The sequence below is a fragment of the Patella vulgata genome, chromosome 4 (genome assembly GCF_932274485.2).
Source record: "Patella vulgata chromosome 4, xgPatVulg1.2, whole genome shotgun sequence".
Classification (NCBI taxonomy): Eukaryota; Metazoa; Mollusca; class Gastropoda; family Patellidae; genus Patella; species Patella vulgata.
The window spans coordinates 52,943,246-52,964,539 of record NC_065882.2 but is presented as its reverse complement, the minus strand read 5'-3'; the positions used below and the strand labels follow the sequence as shown (position 1 = coordinate 52,964,539).

Below are 21,294 nucleotides of genomic sequence, written 5' to 3'. Positions count from 1 at the left end.
TGGTTACCTTGGTATCTTAATTCATAATTAATATGATTTAAGTGACAGGATAAGAGAGGATTTCTAATAGATGGGGTTATCCAGCAACAAGATTACATGAATGTGGTATAATATTTGAAGGTGAACTTTAGTTATTTATCATGGGTGTCACATGTTATGCCAGGCAATAACTCAAGTATTAACAAACCAGTTTAGTACATAAGCATGTTTGTCATTTTAACACATATGAATATGCAATGAGTCAAAGTCTGTCTTGAATTTAAATGTTAAAAAACCCATCAAATTTTGCATGTGGTAAATGTCTTGTATAAAACATGTACTTGTAGGCGGAAAAATATGTTATGATTTTATTTTTTTTCTTCTTCTGCTGTTGCAAATGTAACAAGTACATTTATAATGTAGAAAATGGCAATATTAATATTGGCTCACTGTTGATCGATTGTTATCCTACATGATCTGTTTTAAGAGTAATATCAAAATGAGCAGTTTGTGAGCTGATTTTGAAGTTCTTTAGATGTAGATTTGAAAATAATGAGTCCCTGGGAATAGTTTGTATTATTTGTATCTAATTACCAAGAGAAACATCAGTAATATCTGTGCCATATGATCTATTCTACACAGTAGTGTTGGCGATCATTCCATCTAAAGGTCTTGTATCCCAGATGTTAATGTGGGGGAGTAGGTTTTCACTGATTGATCAAATCTTGCAAATTTCTTTGTAGAACACATTTGCTTTCTCGCTTTAATAAACATTAAACAAACCATGTGAACTACATGGTTCAGAAACCTACAGGATACTTCTTCCAAATTTTAAAAACTTCAGCAGACAAGAATTGATCAGATAATAAAGAGGTAGAAATCAATGGAGATAAATAGGTTATTCCTCTCATTGGTTCTGACAATTTGCGCTAGACATTGGAATTAAATATTTTGGGAAATGAAATTGTGAGCCGTGAGCCCATGGTTGTTCATATAGTTTTATTTTCTTATTCATGCAATGACCCAAAATAAATTCCCCGTACTTTGAATAAGAAAATTGAGGGGAAAAAATTGAAACTGAAATTTGGACCATTATTGTACAGGGTTAATATATTTTTATTAGTTTTTGTTATCCTGAAATCTAAAGATATTTTCCATTTTATTCGATCATAGAAAACAAACAATTTTGAACAGCATTTAGAATTCAGATCCTTATAGATTCTGTAGTCTGGTTGTGTTAAAGATTTCTTCATATTGAACTTTAAGACACATACAGTTTGTAGCAAGACCAAACTTGAATCTGGCAGACTATTATATTGTGATAAAATATATTATAGAAATTCTATTACTATTAACTGTTGGAATTGGTTTTCCAGGAATGCTGATTTTTTTTTGTCCACCCTAATGCCAATGTAATGAGGTCAACATGACTGGATATTGATTAATGGTCTTCAGATTATCCAGTTGACCTAGATAACTGACTGGTGGTCAAGCCAACATACATGACAGTAATTGTGATAGTTGTTATATTGGAGATCAACACTTCATAATGTGACTTCCTGTATAATTTTTGTATATCCATTTTATACCTGATGCAAAAGTAAAACTAAATAGGCCAACAAAGTTTTTGTACTGTTTATTCATGTTTATAGCCGATTCCCAGATCCATCACTTGATTCGATAGTTCTCAGATAGTTTATTTACAGTGTTCATGACGTGTCTTGCGTTGTTCTAGTTTGTGTTTGCTTGAAAGGTATAAGTCGTAAGAGAGCTAAAAAATTCCCCCCCTAAAGTTGATAAATAAAGAAAAATTGCTCTACTAGAAAGGCTTTCTGTAATCTCCTTAGGAGATCTTTTTCATTCCTATGATATTCACTTTCTGTTGCCTGTTTTTACGCCATTGCTTAACTGTGTATATCGTATTTATTTAAACAAACAAAATTGATTTCCTATGATCCCACAAGAACTTTAATCTGATAAAAATTAGATATTATTTTCACTCCATTACTATCTAAGAACAAAATAGTTACGACAACAAAATAGTAAAAGATTTCTCAGAATTTGATTGGTAGGTTAAGCTGCAGTCAACCAATCACAATCTAGGAAGAGATGTCTTTACACCAATATGAAATGAAATGAAATGAAATGGGGTTTAACGTCCTACTGTTAATGAAGACGGGCATACGCCATACAGTGTGCTATGAGGGAAATTTTGCCCGGGCAGCAGCACTATCGCCTACTCTTATATCAAATTCCAACTGCCAGGGGATCTTTTACGTGCATTCCAATATATACACGGGACCTCGTTTTTCCGTCTCATCCGAAGGACTAGACAGCTGTCCTTGTCGGGCCCTTCGTCCTGTATCACTGACAAGGGGGAACCATGCCGGAAAATCTGGATGAACTTTCTCGGCCAATGCAGGGATCGAACACCCAACCTCCAGGCTAGCGAGACAGCGTCTTACCCACTTAGCCACGTGATCCCCTACATCCCCTACACCAATATGAAGTGGAATCAACAAATTAATAAAAACAATTTGAGTTAGACTGTGGAGAACTTGAGCTATCATTTTCCTTTTAATATGAAGCACTATACTATTATGTTCTACAACCAATCCCATCTTAATTAACCCAGTCGGAGCAAAACAGTAGAACATTTAACTCCATTTCATTTCTACAACCAATCAGCATGATGTGATAATAAAATTTCATGTTATTCCATGTTTATGTCAATATAATAATTGTAGAAATAGCAGTAGAGAAAGCTTATATTTAAGAAAGTAAAAGCAATCTATATGATGTCTATTAATGTCAGATCTCTAGATAATACATATTTCTACAACAAATATTATTTCTAGTCTATCATTAGAGTTTATTCTCTGTAGGCAAATTGGGCAATGTCGATGAATTTAATTGCACGATTTTGTTGAAATAACATTACAATTAGCTTGATAATGAGAACAACAACAATTAGTAGGCAAATTTTAGTTCAAGTGAAGAATAGGGTTATTCTACAAGCACCCACCTCTCGCATGGGTGAATAATATACAAACTGTTGGGTAGAAAGCATGTTGTCAGATTCCTAGAATTACCTTTTGACATTTCATTCTTTAATATAATGTTTTCCAAAAATACAGAATTAACATCAAGTATTGTGTAAAATGCAATTTTTATGGCAAATTGTTTTTGAATTGGATTGAATAAAAACCAATCTTTACATTATTTCAAGTCTATCTATGTATATAGATTTATTCTATAGAGGCACCGTGGGTGAATTGCAGTAAACCAGTCAGGTTTTGTTGAGATTACGATCAATCATTGATTTGTGAACTGCTGATGTAAACATATTGATCACTACAGTACGTGGTTTAGTCGCAGGAATTCGAGCACCAGCATGATGGTTCCCGTATGAGTTAGTGTTATCTAGGTTAGCTTGTTCAGTAGTTCTTAGTCATAAAACTGTAACAAGGTTTACTGGTATGGTGTGTGGGCTGCGGATCCTTGCTGACAACTACAATAGGATTATACACAGGGGGAATTTAAGTCTTGGAGGATTACGTCTTGAGGTCGAGAAATTATAATTTGTATTTTGTGCTGGATATATAGGAAATTGTTTGTTGATTAATGCGATCCCGTATTTGGTACATATCATATAGCCCAAATATTGTAAGTATTATAAAACGTCAAGTTTCATGGTTTTATGTCTTTGCGAATTTGAGAATTTGTGCAAGATAAAATTAAATAAAAAAAGAAACGGAGTGCTTATGCGTGCAATCTCTTTTGGTACGTCTGCTGATGTTTCAAATTTATGTATCAAAAGAAAATATTTTTTAAGCACTAGTAGATAAAATTAGGATCATAAAACCACATCTTTTGGGATTAGGTCTACTAAAAGTTGAAATTTTGTCATTACATTATGTTTTGCAATCAATAAAGCCAAAATGATATGTTAATTCATGAGTATAGTATTATAACTAATATTGTATGCGAACTGAAGTATAAAAACTTGTGTATTATGTGTGGATGTGAGTATTTCTAAATGAATGAATAGATTTGGGTGTAAATAAGTATAGTAACATAGGTAGGTATTAATTAGTACTACATATTCTGTACTTAAACCACGATTATATATCTTTTATTAGACAAATTTTAACCATGTTATGCCTTTAAGGTATGTCTGTAAAGCTGCATCAACTCTATAGTGTACCATGCCTTTGTATTTGCTGACAGTATGTTTTATATCAGATCAAGAATTCGACATAATAGATCTTTTCTTTTAATTAGACATAAATCAACCCCTGTGACTGAATCCTGGATCATGACAAACAAACCATGATGTATATGGTCGTAAATGTCTAGCATGGGAACAAACAGATTGAAGGATATAGTTTTGAAGGATATTGTTTTAATAATAATAAAAAAAACCCAGGGCATAAAGTTAAGCTTATATTATTGAAGCAGACATTTAATTTAAAATCAAGGGTGTGTCTGTCTGATCAGTATGTTTAATAAAATGTAGTCTGATTTATAAGCTGTCTGTGATATCATAACCATATATGGAAGCAGACTTAAATCTCATAAACACATGTCAGTGTGATCTTTTTTCGGGATCGAACCTGGCTACTGAGCCACTGCCATATTTTCTGAACCACTGTGGCTCCTGTGATCTCTTTTTATATTTTTCCAAATTCTGCGCATGATCTGCTGCTCTTCTTTGGATCATCGGTTGTACATTTGCAATAATTTTCAAGAATCACAGTTATAATATAATATATATAAACTTGATGTAATTCAAGTACCAAGTTTATTTTGAATTTGATCCTCCATCTGTCTGGTCATGGATTATTCATTGATATTCACAGATCATGGGGCATGTAGAATGTTTTAGTAGAAGCATATCACAAGCAATAATCCTGGCACCTTTGTACTTTTGGTGCCATCTTACTTCATCTTTCAAAATATCGAGTTGGGCATTCAATATCCATTACACCCAAGAATACATGTTACATGTAAGCTTATAATATTTTAAAATAATACATGTACTGTTGTAGCGCTTGATTAAATTAAGGTACTGAAATAATATAATAGAATGTGCATTATAATTATTTTGTCTTGATTTTAAATGTTAGGCCCTATTGATCAGTGGGTTGTTTAACATATAAACTGTTTATTTTATGCCCATGATGATTAGAGAGAGAAAAATCAGGGTGTAACATCCACTTTATGTAAACTAGGTCATTTTGGGACTAACATAATATGATACAATTTAATTTCAATACTAATACGCTTGCATGTAGGGATCCTTATCAGTAGGAGGAAACAGAAGGACCAAGAGATAATCCATTAGGTTGTCAGGCGACTTGACGCAATAACAGATCTTATGATCTAAAGTCCTCATGTTAAACTTCATGGATTATGGCCCCTAGCTGATTGTACGAAAAATCACGTTTTTAGTTTGTGGACCCTATAGAGGTCACAATTTTTATCCAATTTTGTTGAAACTTAAAATTTAAGTTTATAACCCAAAGATCTCAGTTCCATTAGATATTTGCGCACATCGGACCGTAACTTCCTGAATTATGGCCCCTGATTGTACGGAAAATCGTGTTTTTAGCTTGTGGACCCTATAGAGGTCATAATTTTTATCCAATTTAAAAAAACGTTTGATTATATCACCCTTACACCGTAATGAAGGTTGAGTTTATAACCCAAAGATCTCAGTTCCTTTAGATATTTGCGCACATCGGACCGTAACTTCCTGAATTATGGCCCCTGATTGTACGGAAAATCGTGTTTTTAGCTTGTGGACCCTATAGAGGTCAAAATTTTTATCCAATTTAAAAAAACGTTTGATTATATCACCGTTACACCGTAATGAAGGTTGAGTTCAAATTTCGTGAAAATCAGACCCAAATTGCCGGACAAAATGGCCGCCGTTTGTACGCGAATAGTGTAAAAATATGGTAAATCAAGGTTGTGGACCCTGTATGGGTCACAATTTTAATTTGATTTTGATGAAACGTGAAATGCATGTTTATAACCTACAGATCTTGGTTCCTTTCGATATTGTCGCATATCGGATCTTAACTTCCTGAATTATGGCCCCTGATTATACGAAAAATCGCCTCTTTTAGCTTGTGGTCCCTCTGAAGGTCACAGTTATTATCGGATTTTAAAAATCGTTTGAATATATCACTGTAACACCATAATAAAGGTTGAGTTCAAATTTCCTGAAAATCAAACCAAAAATGCCGGACAAAATGGCCACCGCTTGTACGCTAAAGGTCTAAAAATATGGTATATCAAGGTTGTGGACCCTGTAGAAGTTACAATTTTAATCCGATTTTGATGAAGCTTGAAATCCATGTTTATTACCCAAAGATCTTGGTTCCTTTCGATATTTGCGCATATATCGAATTGTAACTTCATGAATTATGGCCCTTGATTGTAGGAAAAATCACTTTCTTTTTAACTTGTTCTCTATCCATCTCTCAAAAATGTGGGCGTATCCTGCCTGGCAGCCGCTGGTTTACATTTTCATGATATAAATTTATTTTAGAATTGGTTAAAAATAAATTATACCGGTGTATAATTAATTGGAAATCTGTCTTAATGTCTCCCAGGTAGCATATTATAAACTATGATAAACACATGATTTTTATGCCATTTTCATGTTAGTAGCTGATTAATATGTGTAAATATATTTTATCATAAAATAATTAATATGTAAATTAAAGAGTGCCATTACACAAGTTTGTTGCAGCTGCCATTTCAAATTGTGTAGCCATTTGTGATAATTGTTACAAATTCTTTGGTATCGGACAAGAACAGATGGCATTAGCGACTTCTGCATGGGAATTTATAAGCTTGCATAACAGACCCATACCTTGTATTACTGCAAATAAATTTCTTCCAATTGATGCAGCTTGCAGTAGCTTGGACTAGCACATTATTATCAAAAGTTGCCCATCTGTTGAGCAGGTATTGTTTTTGGAGTGTGCGGCTTTAATCAGATTTTGCGCCTCATTGATTTTTTGAGGAGGATATCCAGTCAGCCTGAGCTGTCTGTCATTGGTTTAAGAAGTTCAAGAGATTTTGTTGTGATTAGCTGGTCAGTCATTTATTAACAATTGATGGATTGATTGATAGGTGATGCAAACTAAACTGAAGTAAGGTTATGAACTGAAGTAAGAAAATATAACAAATGTAAGTAGTCTTATAGTGACAGTATTATTGTATGAAACGCTATTAGTATTTGTCCAATTATTACATGAAATGCTATTTAGTATTTGTTCTTTTGTATTTAATGCTATTAGTATTTGTTCTTTTATTATATTATGAAATACTAATTAGTATTTGTCCTGTCATTATATGAAAGCTAAGTATTTGTCCAGTTATAAAATGTTATTAGTATTTGTTCTATTATTAAATAAAATGTTAATAATGTCTTCATTTAATGTCTTAATTATATTACTAAATTCCACCAACCATGCAACAGATAGTTTTAGAAATCTAATAATCTCAACTAGTAAACTATGTAGTCTTTATGTCATTTCATAAACTATAACTGTGTGTGTGTGTTGGGGGGGGGGGGGCAATTAAATAGATATCCGACTTGCACTAGACATACCAGTGCTACTATAGATTATAAGTCAATGACTTATTTCAATAAATCATCACTAAAAGTTTTATTTTGTTCTGTGTCCCAAAACTTAATGTTGATAAATGAAATATCAGAAAAAAGTGAGGATAAATTGATAAGTTAAAGTACAAATATTTCATAGGTGGTACTTTATATTGTTTGAAGAAATTACACTGAGTTTAAAAGCACCCAGATTCTCAAATGTACAATAAAAAAAAAACATTCACAAACTCATTTTTTAAGTTATGACAATCAGATATTTTTTCATTATACAAGAATAGTCTTAACATTATAAATAATTAGTTTGATGTCAACACAAGGAAATCTGTTTAAACCCACTAAAAACATTTTTTATTCAATCTCCTTCCTGTCCTTGCACTTTTTTTTCTTGATTTTTCATAATTTTTTATGGTTATTTACATGAACAGAAATATGGGTGAAATGATTAAATTCTACTCTGAAAAACATAAACATCCCTGAAATACATGTAACAAAGGAAGAATTTTGAGTTAAAATATTTAAAGTAGCAACTTCTTGCAGTATACAGTTCGAGAAATGAATTTCAGAATGGCCACCTTAAATAAAATGTTCAATTTTTTTTTCAAATTCCCAATAGTTGTCACTTTAAAGCACTTTATTTTACTAATTGAATAATTATTGGATAACTAAATAAGACACTTTAACTAGTGTAATGACTGAATGACTTAAATGAATAATAGATACAATAAATGATCATATTTCTATTATATTACTATAGCAGGCCTTATTTTTTTTTATTGTGAATAAAATCAATCATGTGTATTATTACTATAAAATTGTTTTATGTTTTTATTATCTTTAGACTAAAAGTTTAGTGCAATATGTTGTAAATTGAATATCACAAAGATAAGTTTTGTGATAATCAGCATATATGATCATGTTTGACTTTTGAAATGATATGCAAATAATATTGTAGCTGTATTTTGGTCTGGTTTTTTTCTCTATTATGTTGATGAATGGTAGTTTATCAGCAAAGGCAGTTGGGTGGCCATTTGTGGTCTAATGCAAATGCTTTAGATCATAAGGTTTGTCACAATAAAATTGTACCATATTATTTTAGTCTCAAAATAGCCTGGTTTGTGTTGAATGAATGCTAAACCCCATTTCCCTTGTTCTCTCTCTTTTTTTTTAAATTCAGCTTTTTGAAGCATTATGTAAATAGATATATACGAACATGTTTGAAAATCTTTCATCGCAATCATGTGAACAGAAGTTATTTGGTATATACGGAGCTTCATTTCTATGTGCTTATATACCACACCCAGTATATACTATTGTTGGATATTGGGTGTATACTTATTAACACCATGACAAGAATTCACATTGCGTTATGCACTATTTAATATTTCCGCATTGCAATGTGTAATGTAAATATTAATTTAGATTAGATATGGAATCAAGTATTATGTCTTTTATTTATTAAAAATTTTGAAGAAAAGTCTTCATTTGATCAATTTAAAGAATCTAGGCATATTTGTTTTATTTGATTAGTCAGATTGATGACAAATTGTTTTTCTTTCTCCATGGTTCTATATTCATTTGTTTTCAGACTTTATATATGAATCTTCCAAACCACTCATATTTGCTTTCAAATTGTATAAACTTAAAACTCTGAAGAATTCATCAATTTCGAATACAAAATATCGATGCCTTCTCATATAATTGTGTTTGTGATAAAAACTTTTGATGATCCAGGTTAAAAAAACATATAATAGTATATGTAATGTAAGTAATAACTTATATAGGTGTGTTGACTCAGGTTTAGATATAAGTACATTATATGTATTAATGTATTGTTATATATTTTATCATCTGAATATTCTGATGTTATAATCTATAAAATAAACATCTGTCTGTTGTCTATGATTTAAGTTTTTGGCATCTATATTGTGTAGAAGATATGATATAGGCCTTCTCGCGGGTTATCTACCGATGGAGTTGATATTTAAGTCATATTGTTAGAGATACAATTCGGGCTGATGCGCTAAAGACCATGGTTCCAGCCAGATGGTAAATCATAAACAGCTATTCTATCCTTGTCAGAGAATTCACAACGTAAACTTATATACTTCTACATCTAATTAGGGTTTCAGGTTTGACTTTTCCATGTCAGCCTGTGTTTCCAAACCACAAACAAGAAAGGTCTGAGCTAAAATTAAACTACTATCTATTTTGGTCTGGTACAGTTTCTATAATAGCTGTACCCAATATAGACTTACCTGTTCGAGTGCGTAATGTTTACATTATTATGTAGGCTGGCAATTGATGACGTAATAGATTTTTTATCGACTCTGACGTTCTCGCTTCTAACACTGGTTCCTTGGATACAGTAGGCGTCATATATTGAGTACAGACGTTCTATTATTATGTTTTTATGGGAGAACTGTGTATAATTATAGAGTTAAGTTAGTAGTCTAGTCAAGTGATGGCCTTCAATATATAGCAGTCGGATAGGCCACCCTATTTATTTAATGTATGATTGGTTATTTATAGAGTTATTGCTCGAATATTGTAGCTGTTTGTGTAATTGTCTTAGTAATAAGGAAGGTAAGATATTCAAAATACATCACACATACATACAGATATTGTACATGTTTAGATATTAATTATTTATGCCAAACGTAGTTTAAATTTTATCATAAATAAATGAAATGGGGTTTGACCATAAATAAAGGCCTTTTGAATCCAATTGTCGTCATGTATCATGTTTGAAGGGATGGTGCTGACTCACTAAGAAGAAGGCCCTGAGTTGTTTTTTTTAGCCTGGTTTTCCTCTTTCACTGGGGGAAGATGGAGGGCTTGGCAAGGAAAAGCATCTAGTCATTTTAATGGAAGAAAAAAAATACTGAGATTCCTAGGATAAAATAAGAGTGTATTAAAGATCATTTGACAGTTGGAAATCGAACTACAAATAAGGTTTTGAAAATTTGTTAAATGTTAAATTGTCGGTCCGTCAAAAATTGGTATGTGAATAGGATAGAGGCTAGAGTTTTTAACAGTTTTTTTTTTCAAATTTGGTTTGAAGCATTGAGGGCATGAGATTATAATCCCTATCGAGTCATGCTTCCTTTTGTGAATGCAATAGACGCTGCAGTTTTTAACAGATTTTTTACAAAATTTGGTGTGAAGCATTGGGGTCATGAGAGGACAAACCCGATTGATTTTCAACATTCTGGGACTTTTTATTCCAGAGATTTATTATATATCCGGACTATGAGTTTATGACTGTATTTTTCTTGAGAAATAGCTGCTATATGGAACTATTTCCATGTTTAGCCTGGCTATCATCTTTCATGCCATTATTTCATTCCAATGTTTATAATATTACAGTATAAATGACAGATCAACAAAAGTTAATGTCATTTGGTCATCTTCATTAACTCAATGTTTTCTATCAGTGTTAATTGAGTATGAAAAGAATGTGGATGTTGCATGGCATTTGATGATGATGATGATGCTGGTTGATGGTATGGATGAAATAAATGTAGTAATAACAATGTGCTAAAGTTGGAAATAAAAAAAACCCTCGGATAGGTTTAAATCAATGATAACGAGGTAACTGGGTAATCTGATAGACAAGAAAAATATACCTGTCATACTGATCAAGTCTATAATACTATCAATTGATATATTTATTGTCGTCCAGACCCATATTATTAGTGCTATTTTTGTTGGAATTCCAACCATAAATAATGGTGCACCATATTTATAAAAAGCTTAGCTACCTGAGTTGATTATATTAATGATTGCAGTATATGGTTTCAAATGAAGATTATAGTTTTTGTTTGCTACATATGGGGCATGAAGATATTAGGTAATAAATCATATTGTATATAATTTACTTTCTAGTCTGTTTTTTCTACCTAATTTCTGATTACATTATGATAGACATTTAATCTAATTTATGATATATTGGCAGCTATTATAAATAATGTCCTACAGGAATGAGATGTAGATATCGACAATTTGTCAGATTTTAAAGAAAAAAAAAGAAGGTTAATGTTGAGATTAATATAATGAGAAAAGTCACTTTTGTTCAAATTTCAACACAACTAGTCCTATCCAATTAATTCCAGTCCTTGTTAGTGCAGTCAGAAATGTGTTGAAATTAGCCAAATTTGTAAGCTTCAGAATTCTTATTCCAACAGAAGTTTTGAAGAGTGATGCTTATTCTACCTTTGATTCTCAATTGTACCACCAAATGTAGATAAACATATAGATAATTATATAGGTCAATTGTCCGTTAATCTACTGGAAAATTATTCTAACATATAAAATGATTGAAAAGCTCGCCCCCTACCTCTTAAAGTATAAAGAAAGAGGTGAGCGGAAGGTCAAGAGTGGTCTTATGTTCTATAAGTGTAGGGTTAGTGGCCAATGATGTAATACACAATTTGTCACCTGCTCTCCTTATTTGAAGATAGTAAATACCATGAATACACAACACAGTATGTAACTAATTCTCTACTACAAAAAGTACAAACTAGATACCTAGAAATATGACATATGACAATATTTACACTATTTATTCATGTGGAAAAATAATTAACAAAGTTTTTATAATTTATGTTTACGATTCCGAGATAATGCCCCACTCTGATATATGTTTTGAATTGAATTGAAATATTCTACTCAGTACAACCAAACTAAATCCTGAGGGTAAATTAATTGAAGAAATGTTCGACTTCCATTAATTATCCTATTGCTAATGGAAAATCATCAATATGTTGGAATATTTTTGTTTTAAAGTGAATTACACTTTTTAAAATAATAAAAACTCATAAGGAAATAATGAAAAATGGGTTATTTTGAGACTGACAAGTTATTTTTTTTTTATTTCTATGGACGGATGTGGTGGAGAGTATTTTGATATTGAGGCTTACTCTTACATGAATTCCAACTGTCAATTAACCTTTAAACCTGGTAACTTCACCAAGAGGAATTACAACACTGCAAGACTTGGGTCATGGCTTCAGTGTACTATGCAGAAGACCAAGCTCTTGGTTTAAAATGTTATATCCACGTCGTTATATATTTGTTTCTATGTGATACCATTTATAAAAACTTCAATCCCATTAATATAACCTTATGAAAATAATACTATTTTAAAAAATTACATTTACAACCAAAAACTTGCTTTCAACCAGAAAAAAAATAGGATCAAAGAAAATCAACTGACAAAACAGAGAATGGTGGAACTGTTGTTAATTATTAGAACATATGTAACCATTGGTAACCTAAGCTGTTTTCAATATATCTGTGATAACTATCAGTTACTGTTCATTTCATAAAGGTTCTCAGGTAATGTTGGAATAATTATTATGAGGAAGAATAAGTAGAAAAAAGGTAGTTAGTGTACCATTTGTTTTAACTTGTTTTAACCTGAACTTTCACTTTGTTAAGTTTGGTTGTTCAAATTTGTGATCTTTTGGGCTGTCTTTGGAAACATTTAGCCAGCTTTTTTCAATCAACACCTTAAAGTATAATAATTTATGCCAAAACTTTCACTCCTTATTTCTGCCCTAGATGTTTAGCTTGATATGTGCCGATATTGGCATGTTGTTTAAACAGCTACACATACAATTTTCTTTAATAGAAATGGAGAAAATCTTTAGAAATATAACATTTTTACATAATATTTTTGTTCGATATCATGGTTGTTAACCCCTATACGTTTTTTGGCTCTCCTGAAAAATTTGACAAAACTCTGATAAAACCTTTTGACTCTGCAGCAACGATATTAGTGTACCTTTGATTTTGTTGTTGTCCTGTATTGTTGTTATAGTTTTTCTGTATATATTGATCTTATAATTCTTGCATTACTGTTACTCTTCGAAACGTCGCCCAAATAAATAAGTAGCTGTTTTTTCCATAAGTATGTGTTTTTGTGTATTGCTCTATCCGGTTACTAAATGCCTCTAAAAGATTGATATTATAGTACCTGTTTGATTAGATGTGTAGATTCTCAATTATCTTCCTAGACTTTAGGTTGAGAATGATTTGCATGCAATATAAATTTTTCACTTAGTTTCTTAGTATGATTTGACCACTTGCAGTTGCAAATAAACAAGTCCAATTTATTTACTCTGTATGAAGGGAATACAATTTCTGTTTTTTTTCTTCTGAAAAGTAATTCCATTTTATGTGGGATATTTTTTGCGTGTCCTATTTGAAATTGATTTCGCCCGGTGAAAGAAATACATCTGCAGGAGTTCTTGGCAATCTGATTACAACACAGATCATATTTCTTTCCATTTTCTATAGTTCAAATTTTGTTTTGTCTTAACTACAGTGGGATTTGGAAGTGTTTTTAGATTAAATGCGTTCTCTTTGATGTTAGGGATTAACCAATGAGATGGTCTGTTTAGTAAAGCTATACTCGAGGTGTGCAGGGAATTATGGGAGACACGTATTGAGCAACAGAGAAAGTTAAATATAAATAGTCTACTCTATTCAGTCAAAGTTTGCCTGTCTGATCCCTGATCTGTATGGACTGGAGGTCTTTGGAAGTATAAATAAACAAATAAATATAGCTGTTTTCCTGTTTAATCAAAATTTGGCTATTTTACTGTTGAAATATCACTAAAATACTCAATAGGTTTCTTTGACATAATTGAGTAGTCCATGTGTTATTCTGGAACATTTAGATTAAGGTTTTGGAAGCATTCAAAGATAAGTTATCACTGTTTTGGGGTAATAATAATCATATGTCTTACAGTTAGAGTGCAATTAAAAAAAATCTCTTTCACACAGTAGTCTTGTCTGCTATCATTCATTCATTTTATTACTGTGTAAACTTACACTGTAATAGTTTATATAAGCAAGATAAAAATGTAGTGTATATCTGCAAATTAAGAAACAGTCTTATCATTTATAAAACTGACAAACTGGTATAGTCTCGAGTGTATGGCCACAAAATACAATAATACTATTATTATTACAAGACAGAATTATAGCCCGTTCAGATGCTTAAGTTGAACTGGTTTAAAAACCCTGGGGATCGTTTTTAAACCAGTTTAACTTTGTCGTCTGAATCAACTGAATGCAAATGTGGGGCAAATAAACCAGTTTAAAAACCCCAGCTTGCGACATGTCTTCGAGATGTCTTTTTATTTTAAACTGGTTCATCTCGGCTGTCTGAACAGGTTGGCTTAAAAACCCTGACTCCAGCTCACTTTACACATGTGCAGTACGCAGTAAGTTACATTCCTGGGAAAATGCCAGGGTCAGGCAGTACCAGTGTTATCGAAAGCTTGCGAGAACCGAATAAAAAATGTAAAGTTAACTCTAACCTCCGACTGAAGAGGTCAAAATAGTTAAACTAGTTTGGCTTATGTACGTGTAAAAGCAACACGTTCCTGTCTTCAAAACCCCAGCGATTTTGAACTGGTTTAATAATAAGCATCTGAACGGTATATTAGATCTCTTTTTTATGTACAACTTGCTTGGTTCAGAATCATCAGCTTCTTCTTTTATTTTCTGAAAAATATATATTTTTCAGCAATTTAAACAAAATTTTCATCGAGAGTAAATAAAGATTTGTATTAAAGACCTACAGGAAATTTATGATGTTGATGAAATAACAATATTATGGCCACAAATCAGATATTTAAGGCACACAAATATATAGAACATTTTAAACAAATACTCAGAGAAGTGTAAAAATGTGTGATAATGCCAGGAAGACTGTATGTGACATGAGGGACTATGTGACAACTGGTCTGTTATTTACTGTAGGATATCACTGATTGTTTTACTCTATTTACAAACGCTTCAATAATGTCTATTATGAAAACTATGCTTATTAGGAACAATGGTATAAACACTGTCTTATACTCACTGCTAGTCAAATGCTCATCAGTAAATACAAGGAATTATCATGATATTAAAGTCTTTCTACAAATATAATGGTCAACATTGAATCAGGATTAATTCGGACAGTGGATCAAAATACTTTAAGAAAATCTAAAGGGAATGTATTAAAATTATGAAATAAAAAGACAGGCATACATTTTAGAGAATTTTATGGGACAGATTGTTCCAATTTTCTCATGGTGTGGCTTTAGGATAAGACCTACCAGTGCAACTTTTGGGGTCAACATCCCTATAATTTCACCAACTTGTAATTTTTTAATGTACACAATTGTTATACATTTATATTTGTTTTCCCCCGAACTTTTATTTTTTCATCATTTGAAAGTGTTATGTCACATTTGTGTACGAGCAGTAAGAGAGTAAACCTTTGCTCTACTGTTTTAAGGTCATTAAAATATTTGACTTGGTTGTGTTTATGGTGTTGGTATTAAAGATGGCTTAACACTTTCTTCAATCTCACTCTTGAATTATTGTCTCAGTAGTGGCACTCAATTTATTTGTCGTCTGCTGTTACACAGCGTCTGTTGACTGTGTAAAGATGACTGTTGACATCAAATCTCAATCTTGTTTGATTGACTATTGAGTTTCCATTTCAACAGAAAATAAGAGTTCGCCTGAGTAAGAAAAAGTAATGCGTTTAATTTTTAAATCTATCTCAGTCCAAACATTGGCATGGTGGCTAGTTTTTTAGTTCAACAGTCGGAAGTAGGAATTCCACAATGTCTTTGTGCATTTCACAACATGATGTACAAAACAGTTGTTTGGCTATTTACCTAGTATTGTTTGAGGTTTTGTGGACAGAGCAATCGTGTGACGCATGCCGCGGTCGGGTCTGATCTCCTTAAAGCGGACAAGGTCCTGCGCTCCTGATGTTAGCCCATATAATGGTCGAAGCAAGTCATTTCCTAGTTACTCAAGACAAATATACTAGTGGTTTCTGTTTGTCTAAGGTAAACTATGGCGCATGGATGAAGTCCAATAAGTGATGGCACTGCATGTTCTCTACAAAATATGACAATTTTTCTTCCATCACTTCCCCGAACAAAAGTATGCACAATAGATATGTTAGTTGGAGAATTTGTGCGTGGGATCTTGACTGGAAACTTACCTTCTCATACTTATTTTGTACTTACAAGAAGACATATAGTTTTAAAACATTACTTACATACGTGTTCTCACATAGATAAACTTTTCAGGTAAGCTCTTCAATTTATATATCTGTAAGCTTAACTTAAATTGTTATTGAAAGAATATTTTATCAATGGATATTATTTATGACCAAGCCATATTACTATTTATTATCCATCGTCTCAATGGATACTATTTATAACCAAGTTTTTCTACTTTTAATTATCCAACATCTCAGAATTTTAATAATTCCTTAACTTTAATCCATAGTGCGAACTGCTATTACTAACTTGGGAAATTAATTAAAAAATGTTAAGGTTTATAAGCTTATGATGTTTATTTTTTGTTATTTGTGTTTAGTAGATATAAAAAATGATATTATGATATTAAAAAGGTTTCTGAATCCCATATTCATTAATTAATATTTTATCTATAAAAGTCATTCTTGGTATATATTTTTTTTATAGATGTCTTTGATTTTATATTATCAGCCGACATATTTTATTGTGTTATATGGATATTTATGTTAAAATATCTAAGATTTAAGTATTTGCATTGAGTTTTTGTATCTTTTTTTTTTCTCTTGTTAGAGGATGTAAGAATAAAAATGACAAGCTAGATGAAGGTGTAGAAAATGGCTGCAGGCTGAAAAATAGTGTATTAGCTTCTCTAGATGTAGTTGTTACGGCTTACACCATGATTAAGGACGTCGTAATATGGTTATCATATTATGTATCAAATTTATATCTTCAGTCTAATGCAGTCTAATACAGCCCCCGTCTTTTTCCTGAAAAAATCCACCCTATATCTAACCTGGCACAATTTAATGAAATATCCATCAGCTTATACAAGCTTCCGTTTTTTTACACGCATGATATTTAATAGATTTTGTCCTTAATATGGATTGACAACTCATCATCTGTGGCATATCTTATAGAAGCTATCATATTAAGATTTAAATGTTTTTGGCTTTTGTAGGTAGGTTTTATCCCAAAAATGCAGAGTTTCTAAAAAAAAACCCAAACAAATTTGTATTATTAGGTGATAATTGAAGAGGAAAGTTTAAAAAAGCGGTGTGTGTGTGTGTGTGGTTGGGGCGGGGATTGGAGATATCTTGAAGGGGCCAAGTCTTTAACTTAGTATCATCCATCATCCACAGTCTTTGACATTGAAGAGTAAATTTATATCAACGTTAATGTTGTTATCTTACCATGAAAAGTTGGGCTTCTGATATCCACTATTTTAGACAAAATATAATTTTTAAAATTGGCACACAAATTTTGTGCCAGAATGCCTTAGACCTCCAGTTGTATAAAGCGACTCCATGAACGAGGTTAAACATATCCCATGTAGGAGAATACTATTAATGTAGACTGGAATAACCAAACACCAAAGACTGCCATTTAATTCAGACTCTTAAGCCTATTTCGCCGAACATAACCGATTAGAAATTACAGTAAAAACAGAAACGATTGAATGTAAATCAGTTTTTACATTCATATTACATTATTATATGCGTTGCGACCCATTTGTGTTCAGTTCTAGGTGCTACAGAATAGTGATTTAGCTCCTTTAAGTTGAACTGTGTAATTCTGGCACAATTTATGTCTTGAGCATTTACTGCAATTGGAGATTTGATGTGTCTAGTACTAATAGTATTAGTATTACCAGAAAGGGATATTTGTTTGAGATGTTTCCACTGTTTACAACTAATCTCTTGGCTGCAATACACATTAAATCTTGTATGATTTTATATTAGTGTGTCGGTATACAGATGTGTATCAACCAAGTAGCAATATGTCACCCCAGAACGACATTTGAAATATAATAAGATATGAAAATTTTGAAATATTATGAACGTTAATAACAATATGTAACACTTAACATTAAAATTAATATAGAATTTTGAAAAACTAAAGCTTCATAAGACATAATGGTCAGGGAATTCACGGGTAATTAAACTGGATATTGTTCCATCAAGATTAATAAAGAAGTTCAGGACATTCAGTTTTCACCAAATGTTATTACTGTTATTCCCATGTCATGTAAAGTTTGATTTGGTTGTTCTTAATGTTCTGTCATGGTTCATTCACAGAAAATATGTTTCTCATGAACCAGAAAAACATGTTCATGACAAAATGATTCAAGATAAATAAATGACAAAATACAATTACAAATTATATGAACTCAAGAAACAACTTTGTCAAGATATCACACTCTTTGAATAAAAATAAGAGCGACTTGCTGTTATTTTGTAAGAAAATTACTAGAGTTTTTAATTTATTTTATATAAAAAAAGACTACATAAAATCTATTCTTTTTATCATCTATCTAAATTTTATATAAGACAATCGCGATGTATGTGTTTTATTTGTTGTATTTTTCTTGCTAACAATCTAAATGTCAAGATTGCAGAAAAATGCAGATAAGTGAAGAAAAATGGAAAAATCCCACTGCGATCTATTGGAAAATAAGGAAGCTTAGATAATTCAGAGTGATTTATGAGATATAAGATCCATGTAGAATGAAAGAATATTATATACATTTCCAGCATAGATCTAGCCAGTAAAAACAATAATATTATTGTTGTATGATGAAAGCTTATAGAAAGTAGGTGAACTATATATATATATATAAAAGTATATAGTTAATGAACATAGGTCTAATTCTTGATCCATCCATATTACTCACTGACCCAACTCTGTTCTATACATTTCTTTTGAGTTCTGCCTGATTTTTCTGACATGCTACACCTCAAGAATTCCTTCTAGCTGTTGGCAATGACGTCAAGCTTGTGAGATAAGCAGTCAGCTAGAGTTACAAACGGCCAGCGTCTGCTAGTATTCTACAATACCTGCCTCTATATCTCATCACCATTAAGCAACCAGGAGATCTATATATTTCTTCCTGAAGTATATTTCCTAAGAGATATAACTTTCTACGTATGTATTCCTGTCAGGTTTTGTCTACACTAAAATCTACCATTACCGAATTTTCTATCATGATTGGATATTAAAAGCGACGGAGGAATCACGTCTTCACACCTCAAAGGTAATATGAATTTGTGTGCTCTTTACTCTATTGCGTTCTATGTTTATATCCAGTGTAATGGCTATTTTTGTTACATAGACATACCTAATGTATATCAATTACGTATGTTCAGCAGGGTATATTTAGAGGCAAGTCTCATTTAGATAGTAACACTTTTGGCACTTTCTAAATCTGGAGTCCTTTTTGCGATTTGTTGTATAAATAACTTGGATGGATTCTATATTTAATGTGATTAGATACTAATATACTGACAGTGTTTGTTGTCAGTTATTATAGAGTAATGCCAGCCATTACAATATATATAATATAACTTCCTTATTTGCATATGGCTTCGTTATTTCTAAGATGTAATTACTTGTAATTTTGCGTAATTTCAATGAACATTGTTTTATGGAATTATATCACATGGCATAGGTATTTTAAATAGGAAAAATGAAGCGAATTCATGCCATCGATACCAGTGAACTATTTTTTGTTTCTATAATTGCTGTGCATGTATCATTTATCCTGGTTTGTTTTGATAGAGGGATATTAGGGTGAGTGGAAGTCATTTTTCTTTTCGCTTAATGAAATGAAAATCTCTTTGATGAGAAGAGGTATTAGTAAAAGTTTAATTGGTCATTTGACCTGCCATGTCAGATCATCTAATGATTTCAATACCTGATCCACCCTTGCCTTTAATCTTTTAATTCTTTTCAACAGTTGAGGCATTCATGAGCAGTCTCGGACAAGGGTCATTAACAGACGACACGCGCCCACCACATCTTTAATACCAACAGGTGTTAAAGTTGCCAAATTCTGTTGTCTTTTCATTGTCATTTCCTTAATATCTTACGTTCATCTCTGTTATTAAAACTCAGTTGGTCATTAGTTTTCTTTTACATGCCTTGAGCAGATGATTTGGGGCTGGCCATCTGCCTCAAGAAATCTCCAGTGAGTGACCATTGGTTTATTGTGTCCTAAGGTAGTCAATTGTTCTTCGTCTCTGCCAAATCCTGATGGCTTGTCAATCTATTTCGTGTTGAATCAGGTGACGAGTTGTTGCCGACTTGGACCGAAGTTCTTGTGTAAAGATTCCTCATATTGTATCATGCTTCTCCTAATTGGAGGATCTCTCTTCAGGAACCTCGTGCACCTACAGGGAAGTAATTGTAACCTGATTCCCTCGTCATTAATTATTTGAGTAAGTTGTTTGATATTATAGTAAGAAGCGTATGTAGTCCTAAATGTATTATTAATGATTAACCCCTCCACTGATGTATGGATTGATATGTTGTGTTTTTTTAGATTTTAATTTTCTTTAAATATACACTGATTATATATGGCTCCTTGAAAAAAAAAAAAATTAAATTTATTAATATAATTCATTCATCTGCATATGAAATGATCAAATGGATTTGTTGAAATAATGTGTTTTTAAGCCTGTTATGACCATATTTATTAATTAACTGTAAATGTAAGAGTTACACTACAATACATAATTAGAATAGGCTTACTGCACAGTATCCGAGAAAAACAACATAGAGGACTATTAACACTTTGATGTTGTTATTAATACAAGCTGGGGCATGAGATGGAGA

The 21,294-nt window shown here is 31.9% G+C and overlaps 1 protein-coding gene across 7 annotated transcripts in view; it reads left to right on the top strand.

Annotated features, from left to right (window-relative positions):
* LOC126819606 (myocyte-specific enhancer factor 2A) overlaps window positions 1-21,294 on the top strand; it is an 86,071-nt gene that overhangs the window by 31,050 nt on the left and 33,727 nt on the right. The window contains exon 1 of one of the 7 annotated variants that reach the window (XM_056100296.1): window positions 3,527-3,545. The exons of 3 other annotated variants lie outside the window; for them this stretch is intronic. The gene's annotated coding sequence lies outside the window, so the exon portion shown is untranslated. Of the gene's footprint in view, window positions 1-3,526; window positions 3,546-9,945; window positions 10,208-16,440; window positions 16,732-19,532; window positions 19,715-21,294 lie in introns of those variants that run through there. 3 more of the 7 variants (XM_050547727.2, XM_050547726.2, XM_050547729.2) reach the window with 3 other exon arrangements.